At 50.2% G+C, this 9404-nt stretch overlaps 1 pseudogene; it reads right to left on the bottom strand.

The window, feature by feature from the left end:
- Positions 1-7973: 7973 nt before the first annotated feature.
- LOC145960120 (uncharacterized) lies at positions 7974-8920 on the bottom strand (annotated as a pseudogene).
- Between the last annotated feature and the right edge of the window lie 484 nt (positions 8921-9404).

The following is a 9404-nucleotide window of genomic DNA, read 5'->3' as shown; positions in this document are numbered from 1 at the left end:
TTATTATTAATATTAAATATTTATTTATTATTATTAAATATTTATTAAACTATTATCTGATTGAAAATCGATTACAGATTCAAATTGTCCGTGAAAAAATAAGAAACTGGTATCAAACGTTTTTTCTTAAAGTGCCTCTGCCAATCTTAAAATTGACCTTGAAAGTAGTAGTAGTAGTAGTAGTAAGAAGACGGGTGGGGCTAGATCAGTCCCTGATGTCACCTAGATCTAAAAGATCTTCTGTAACCCCGTGGTTGTCTGAGGTTATAAGTGGCGATCCAACTTGGCCCTTACAAGAAGGTTGTATAGATCGTCCACCCTCACGTTTTGTAATACACTAGGTTCAGCGACATGAACTTTGATGGACCCCACGAGCTGACCGAGGAGCAGCTGGTTTCCGGGGATGAACTTTCCCGGGCCGTCCGGAGGATCGGGTCACGTAAGGCCCCCGGTCCGGACGGCATACCGGGAAAGATCTGGGTCCGTGCCCTAGACTTCCTGGGCGCACGTCTGAGGCACATATTTGACAAGTGCCTCAGACACGGGCAGTTCCCCCAGCAATGGAAGAGGGCCAAGCTGGTTCTTCTTCCAATGGCAGGCAGAGAAGCGGGTACTCCGTCGGCGTACCGGCCGATATGTCTGCTGGATGAGGTGGGTAAAATCTTCGAGAGAATTCTCGCAACCCGCCTCATCCAGCACCTGTGCTGGAACGGTGACTTCCATGAGGAACAGTATGGCTTCCGCGAGGGAAAATTCACAATTGACGCTGTCAAGCGCGTCAGATCCCTCGCGGAGGTCGCGATATCAGAGGGCAGGGTATGTATGGCAGTGTCATTGGACATCAAAAATGCCTTTAACACCCTGCTCTGGGACCGGGTGGGGGACGCCCTGCGCGGACGCGGGGTCCCCCACTACCTCATGGGGGTTATTAGAAAATATTTCCGGGACAGGGACTTGGAATATGTCGGCCAAAATGGGCACCGACATGCCAGGAGTATCCGCTGCGGGGTCCCACAGGGGTCCGTTCTAAAACTCCTACTTTGGGACCTCGCGTACGACAAGGTACTCTGCCTGCCTCTCCCCCGCGGCTGCCACGCCATCATGCAGATGACACACTCGTGGTGGCTGTGGGGGACAGCTGGTGGGACGTAGCGGCCAGGGCGGAAATCGCGGTGGCACGCGTGGTGAGGGGAATCACCGATATGGGTCTTCAAGTGGCGATACAGAAGACGGAGGCGATGTTTTACGGAAAAGCCTCCGGAGTACCTCCGCCACCGACCCATATCGGTGTTGGTGGAACCTCCATCCTGGTAGGGGACCGGATAAAATATCTCGGTCTCCTATTGAACGGCAAATGGACTTTTGGGCATCACTTTGATGCCCTAGCCCCCAGGGTGGAGAGAGTCGCGGCGGCACTTGCCCGGCTCCTCCCGAACCTTGGGGGTCCGGATGGTCGGGTGCGCCGACTATACGTAGCCACCGTCAATTCGTTGGCACCCGTGTGGGCGGCGCATCTGGCGGCCAGGCGACAGGCTAAGGACAAGCTTCGTCGCAAAGATGCATGGCCGCCAGAGTGGTTAGCGCCTATAGGATGGTGTCCCATGCAGCGGCTACCGTCCTAGCAGGATCGCCCCCCCTGGAATTTCTCGCAGCTATGTACGCTGAAGTATACCAGCGTGAGCGGGAAATTCTGGGGGCCACGGGTAGGAAGCTGCCCACCAGAGCGAAGAAGATCATCCGGATTCATGCCCGGCGGTCAATGTTGGAGAGGTGGAACGCCCACCTCTCAGACCCGCGCACTGCGGGTCAGAGGACCGTCGGGGCCGTCCGGCCCTGTCTATCGGAATGGATAGACAGGGCTCAAGGGGAGGTTACGTTCCGGCTGACGCAGGTACTGACAGGACATGGTTGTTTTGGAAAGTACCTGCGTCAAATAGGCCGTGAACCCACCACAACGTGCCACCACTGCGACATCCTCTGTGACACGGCGCAGCACATCCTCGCTGACTGCGAGGCGTGGTGCGAAGAGCGCCGTGCACTGAGGAGTGTCGTAGGGGAGGACCTCTCACTGCCGGTCTTGATGACCAAAATGGCCGGCAGTGAAGAGGCATGGAGGGCCGTCATCACCTTCTGCGAGGAGGTGATGCTGCAAAAAGAGACGGCGGAAAGGATCCGCCGTCGAGAAGCAGCACCACCAGCACCAGCAGAGCGGCGGCGGCCGCAGAGAGCGGCGACAAAGAGGAGGAGGAGAAGGAGGAAGAGTCCGAGGACAATGGGGGCGCAATCACGTCCCACTCCAACCCATCGGGCCCCTCCTGTTAGGAGAAGCCAGAGAGTGAGGGCACTCGCGAGGGGGGCTTTATTCCCCCCACACAGGGGAGCTGAGACCGAGGGGGAGATGCGTCAATACCTCCCCCATAATCTCCCCCCAATCGCGAACGCCATAGGATAACAGACGGGACGGCGAGGAGGTGGGAGGGGGGAACAATTCCCCCTCCCCCCTCGTCACGGTGTCAGGAGATCGGCACCGGGAGAGGTGAGGGAGCTGTGAAGCTCACCTCAGGCCCAAAAAAGGGCGGAGCTGAAACAAGGGGGGGACCCTAATCCCCCCCTCAGGAATGCACGGGGTCGTCCGAGGACGGCCCACAGTGCGATTCCCTCTGGACCCGGTCACCGCGGGCGGGGGCCCAAGGCGACCAAGCGGGTCCACGAGGAAGGTGGGCGGACGGTGTGGCTCCATCCGCCCACAGTAAGGAAGGAAGGGGAGGGCAGCCAAATAGCCCCCCTCCCCCGGGAAGGAGACCCGGTGGTAAGAAACCAAGACTGCCGGGTCCTAAGCGCGGAGGGGACGAACAGTCGGGGATGCCGATGAAGTGCACCCGCGAATTCCGGGTCCCCGCCTGCCCCTTCATTGCGCGGAAGGCCACCTCAGAGGTTTTAGCGGGTAAACTAGCATGGCCACCACTTGGCACAGCCGGGAGTTCCACATAACCCTCGACTCTCCCCCGGGAGCGAGGTATGCATAAAGCATTTCCTCTGAGTTACCACAAAAAAAAAGGTTCAGCGAACATATGACCCCAGAGTGTATCTCCTAAGAGCAAGAGCGGGACAGTAACACAGAATGTGAATGCTCCTCTTTTCTTCGCCGCATAGACGGCAGTCTTTTCGCTCGGCCAAGCCGAGATTAAATAAGTGGGCCCTAAGGGCCACATGGCCCGTGAGTAGGTCAATGGAGACATTGAGCTTCTTTCTGCTCATGGTTAAGAGTTCATCCGTCCTTTTAGAAAAGGGTTGGTTCAGCAGAAGCTTGGCTTGACGACAGCCCTGAACCTGGCCCCACGAAACCAGATGTTCCCGTTTTAAAGACTCTTTGATGAGTCTTTTACCTGTGGCATAGGGGACGCCGACGACCTGTCTAGCCAGGACCTCGAGGGTGCCTAGTTTTGCCAGGCCGTTCGCCACCTCATTGCCATGAATTCCCTGATGACCGGGAACCCAGGAGCTGCCCTACTATCGGAGCAGATGAGTATGTTTCTGTTGGTGGCTTTAACTAAAGTTAAAGTGTTTGCACACTCAAGGATTGCTAGAACCTCAGCTTGAAAAACCATGGCCAGCTCCCCTAGGGAGTAAGATTCCCTATGGTTAGTCCTTGAGCCGTAGACTCCAGCTCCAAATCGTCCTTCTGCCCCCGAGCCATCCGTGTACCAGATGTCCCAGTTTCGCCGGCAGATTCGTTCTGGTTTACTCCAATCTTCTCTAGAAGGTATCTGGGTTTTGAAGAACTTAGAGACCTGAGATTTCCTAGGTATTCTATCCTGCAGCAGAGAGAATGGGTGTTCATGGAGGAACGATAGCCTGGTATGACCAAGATGCTGTCCTCTCCACTCACCCTGACACTTTAATCTGTAGGTAGAAAGTTTGGCTGTGCTGATAATAAAGTGATCCAGGGGTGGAAGACAGAGTGCAATCTCAAGCGCCTTCATAGGGGTGGTTCTCATGGCTCCCATCGCCGCCCTAAGGTAACATCCCTGAAGGCTTTTGAGTAGGTTCCTGGCCTCACTTTCTCCACCCTGGGCCACCAGACCACGGCTGCATATGTGAGACGGGGCAGTAGAATGGCTTTGTAGGTCCAGAGGGCAACTCTGGGTTTAATGCCCCATGTTTTACCTACAACCCTTCTACATGCCCACATGGAAGTGTAGAATTTTTTGCGTTTAACTTCAAGATGAAGTTTTCAACTTAATTTGGGGTCAAGATGGACTCCCAAGTATTTTACCGAGGAAGAGTATGGAAGCTCTTTGCCCCAGAGCCTCAGAGGCCCTATGAATTCGGGCTTGTATTTTCTATTGAAAATTATAGCCTCAGTTTTAGACGGATTAACCGTAAGACCTTTGGCTTGACATCAGTTTTGAATAATCTTAAGTGCTTTATTCATAAGCTCCTTAAGGGTTGAGAGAAAGCTACTCCTCACAATTGCAGCTACGTCATCCGCGTAATCATAGACAAGGAGGCCCGCTTCTTGTAATTTAACCAAGAGTTCGTCCACCACAAGGCACCACAAGAGCGGAGAGAGAACGCCGCCCTGCGGGAAGCCTCTGGCCAGAAGATCACTCAAGGTTTTATCTCCGTAATTAACAGTCATCAAAGTTACAACAGTAATTAAACAGTAATCAAAGTTCTGTCCGATAGCATGCTTTGTGTCCAATCGATCAGAGTTTCAGAGATATCATGCCTGTGCATGGTCTCTTTGATCGCTCTATATGAGTTGGTATCAAATGCCCCCTCGATATCCAAAAATAGTCCTAGGGCATACCTTTCTGTCGCCAGCTGTGTCTCAATCTTGCTCATAAGGTGATGAAGGGCAGTATCCGTGGATCTGCCCGCCCTATAGGCGTACTGAGAAAAGGCCAGCGGTCGAGTAGTGAGGGGATGTGACCTAATGTGGCTGTCAATCAGTCTCTCCAATGTCTTCAGAACAAAGGAAGTAAGGCTGATGGGTCTGAAGTCTTTCGCCGAAATGTGGCCATTCCTGCCTGGTTTGGGTATAAAAGTGACTCTAGTGCCACTCCAGACAAGGGGCACGTGTCTAAGGGCTATGCTAGCCCTGAGCACTTTAACTAGGGGGCCTATCAATAGGCCCAGTCCTTCTTGTAGACAGGCGGAATAAATTCCGTCTGGTCCAGGTGATTTATAGGGTTTGAAGGTTTTGACGGCCCATTCAATACCCTTGGGATGGACTATCTTCGCCGCTGATGACCAATCCCTGGGTTTGAAGACATCTCTGGGTCTAGCGCGAGTGGTAGAATTATTGTCGACAATTCGAAAACCCGGGAAGTTAGTCTCCATGAGGTGCTCGATGGATTCAGTAAGGTTGACTGTATAGTCCATGTCGGGTCGTTTAAGGCATCCTAGCTGGGTGTGATTGTTGGAACTGAGTATTCTGTTCAGTCTGGAGGCTTCTGGAGCACTCTCGACGCTTTCGCAGAACTCTCTCCAACTACTACGTTTACTTCTGACTATTTCCCTGCTATACCTGCGTTGGGCGTTCCTAAAAGCTTCCCAGTGCGAAGGCAGGCAAGAGTTTCTAGCCTTGTTGTCTCCTGGTCTCGGATCTGAACTTTGATAGCTCTTTATTCCACCAGGGGACTTTAGTCTGAGACCGTATAAGTTTCAGGGGGCAATTCGCCTCAAAGGCATTCGAAATAGCGTTGCTTAAACAAGCCGCGGCAGTTTCCAGGTTATCTCTGGTATGGAATCTGGTCGGAACGGTAGTTAGTCTGTTTCTCAGATCTAACCTAAAGCCGTCCCAAATCGTTTTTCTGGGATTCCGCCTCCACAAATTCGTGGGTTGTTGGCGGAGGGTGAGACGTATCTGCCTGTGGTCAGATCCTGAAGGTTCTATCTAGGTTAGATCCTGAAGGTTCATCTAAGACCCTCCAGTCTCTTATCAGTTCAGACACGCCTTTAGTACAAATAGTAATGTCAATTACCTCTTGTCTTCTGGCATCCATAAAGGTGGGCTCCGTACCTCTGTTTAGGATGATGAGTCCCTTGCCCAAGATAAAGTTGTGTAGGCTCTCCCCTCTCGGGTTGATGTTTGAGCTCCCCCAACCGACGTGGTGGGAGTTAGCGTCACAGCCCAGGAGGAGTCCGAGTCCCGCCTTCTCAGCATGGGCAACCAGGTTTTTAACATTGTGCTGGAGTAGAGGATCGCAGGAATCGTAGGACATACAGGGTGATTCAAAATAACCCCCTTGAATGACACATTCTTGAATCAATTCTAAGACGATTTTTCCTTTGGCAAAATTTCGTCCGAAGCTTAGTTTTTGAATTATTAAAGGAAGTAGTTAACGTATGACGGGTCTAAATGACGGGTATAAAATATTAATATTAAATATTTATTTAAGATAATAGTAAAAGTAATAAATATTTTAAAAACACTTATTTAATCTAATTAATTTTTAAATAGATATCATACGATGTATGGATATCACACACATTCATGATAATAATAATATTAATATGTTAAATGTTTATTATGTTTACCGCATTCTTCAATCGAACACATGATCGCGTTCGATAGCGCCAGTAGTACCTTAAAGCCCCTTGCACAATGCTAGGCAACAGGCAATAGAAATAAGGAATAGAAACTATTCACCAATAAATACGCGGAACAGAAAATATTCGCCAATAGGAACAGTGAATAGATACTATTTCTGTTCTTATTGCTTGTTGCCTAGCATTGTGCAAGAGGCTTAACCTACCGCAACCTACCATGATAAAAAACTGCTTGCAGTCGCCGAATAATTATCGTCGCATTGTCGCGTTGTCGCGTCGTGTAGTAACGTGTCCGCGCGTGTTTCTTTCATCGAGTGATTTTTAATCGCCAACAGTTAGAGTCATTAGTAAATTTCTCGTCTCATCGAGTGAGTAAATAAATGTGATTACGTTAAAGTTTATAAAAGAATACAGTTCATGAAAGGAGAAAAACTTTCAGTTAATAATTTAGTGTGGATTTCTTGTCTTTTGCAACGTGATATCTACGTTAAATTTGAGAACGTACGATCTATCGGAAAATTCATTTCTCCTTCAAGCAATTACAGCAATACATCAAAAGTCATCGAACAAGGTAATAATAACTATTTTTTGACGTTATGTGAAAACAGATCTCGGGAAATCAGAGGGACAGTGTGTCAAAGGAAATTCGTGAAAAGAGAGGGGTTTTTAGTGGGTAGGGAGTTGGTAATTTGACTTGGTACTCGAGTCCCACATAACTCACTGGATCGACCGGTGGGTATGCATAAAATGCATTTTCCCCTCTCTCGTAAAAAAAAAAAAAAATTACAGGTGAGTGAGCGAATGAGAGAGAGAGAGAGAGACAGACAGACAGACAGAGAGAGAATGTATGTGTTCGCATGTGTGTCTGTATGTGTATAGCGACCAGCTGATTGCAGCAGGCGCCCCGCGTAAGCACCCGCGTCTGACGGTGAATCGCGCCACCCTTGCCTGCCTTTTGTATTCGACCCGTCATACGTTAACTACTTCCTTTAATAATTCAAAAACTAAGCTTCGGACGAAATTTTGCCAAAGGAAAAATCGTCTTAGAATTGATTCAAGAATGTGTCATTTCAGGGACAAGGGGGTTATTTTGAATCACCCTGTATATGCTGACCCTATAAGTAAGTCCATTGTCTTCCTCTCCTCCAGGTTGATGCTCGTCTGGACGACAGTTAGGTCTTCGCTGCTAAACTGAGGCAGAAAAGTGATATTAAGGCCTTTTGTTGCAATGCATATCCTTAGTTTGCGATTCAAACAGGCTCTGAAAATAGTTCCACAGCCGCCCAAACCTTTGATGGCATTATTCAGGAGTCAAGGCTCCTGGATAATGGCAACGGTGCTCCTGGTAAGGATAACCGAGGCGCCTTTACTGTGCAAGTTAATTTGGGTGATGGGTACCGTGGAGACCGTCATATTTAGGCAGTCCCCACTGGTGTCCCCTCCACGGATTCAGGCTTTCTGCCGCACTCCCTTTCAAGCAGCCTAACGGATGCCCGTCCGAGACTGCAGCTGAGCCTGAAATTGCAGGACTTCAGGGCGTCCAGAGATTGATCTGCAATCAAGCAGGCGAAGTGGGTGCTCGTGGCATCCCTACTCACGCTCCCCTTGGTGACGATCCAATTTCCGGTCGCCAGTTCTGCATTTTATCTGCCGAAGAGCCACAAGGCTTCCTCAGCAGACAAGTCTGGCTCCTCCACGTGTACCACCACTCGATGGCGCCTAGGCAGCTCATCGACCGGCACTACACGTAGGGAATTTCCCCCCACCTTCAGGTCGGAGGATAGGCTTTTTAGCCAGTCCCCCGATTGCTCGTCGTCGCACGCAAAAGCAAATGCTCCGTCTCTCTCTCAGGAGCCGGAGAATGTGGGGGCTTTTGTACCCTCGGGTAACTCGAGGATACGCCCTCTTATCATTTTCCTGATCAATCCACAATCCGCGGCTCCTAGTTTTTTGTCAGGGAAGTCCTCCAAAATGAGAGCTAGTCTGACAAGCCCTTTGGTCGCTTGGCATATGACCCTTGATCATTGATCTTGGGTCATTTACCCTGGTGAGTATCGATGGGACTAGGGGTGTTATTCCCCGGCCGGGCGCGTTTAAGCGCCACAGTCGGGGCTCCACCGCTGCTAGGCCCAGGACTAGAATCAGCTTCAGCGGGAGGGATTTGGACTTTGGTAGCCTCTCTCTCCCTCTGAAGCTGCTTCTTGTAGCGTCTCCTTGCTGCTCCGCTGTATCTAACTCGGGTTTTAAGTGCCCCCGAGTTACATTCCTCCGGTCGTTCGCTCCCTAAGGGAGCCACGCCCTGGAGGACTTTGTCCATAGTGGTGTCTTTTGTCATTTTGTTTTGTGCGTTTGTCAAGTCCATTTTCGTCCCACGAGAACCGCGGATGCGCGATATCACCCAACTAGAGCTGCGAATGACTGGGGCTTGGCTAAATACCCCAGAGGTCGCCCGGTATCCGGGGGAATCGTTCGAGACGCAGCACCTCCTGCGCCACGCAGCCGTCGGCACAGTTTTATTAACACCTTGGCTTGGGGGGGTCCCTCTTCGTTGATCGCATCCGGCTCCACCCCTTAACGGGTGGGTCCGGATGCGGCCGTAAGCCCCTCCACCACGCCAAGGTGGAGACCCATTCGGGGGGGACCTTAAAAGTAACTGTGATGAAATAATCAAGAATGAAATAATCAATTGGTGTAAAGAAAACACATAGTTGTTTTTAAGAAAAAATATATAATTTGCAATTAACAATTACATATGATTCCTCTCATTATTTTGTACATAAAAGTATTAAGGTAAGAAAAATGAATATTTTACTAGATATTTTATGGTTTATGTAAAATTAAGATAT

Source organism: Camponotus vicinus, unplaced genomic scaffold (genome assembly GCF_025532165.1).
Source record: "Camponotus vicinus isolate PSW18456_S1 unplaced genomic scaffold, iyCamVici1.0 SCAF_10, whole genome shotgun sequence".
Lineage (NCBI taxonomy): Eukaryota > Metazoa > Arthropoda > Insecta > Hymenoptera > Formicidae > Camponotus > Camponotus vicinus.
The sequence above is the reverse complement of the archived record's forward strand: the minus strand, read 5'-3'. Positions and strand labels throughout refer to the sequence as shown.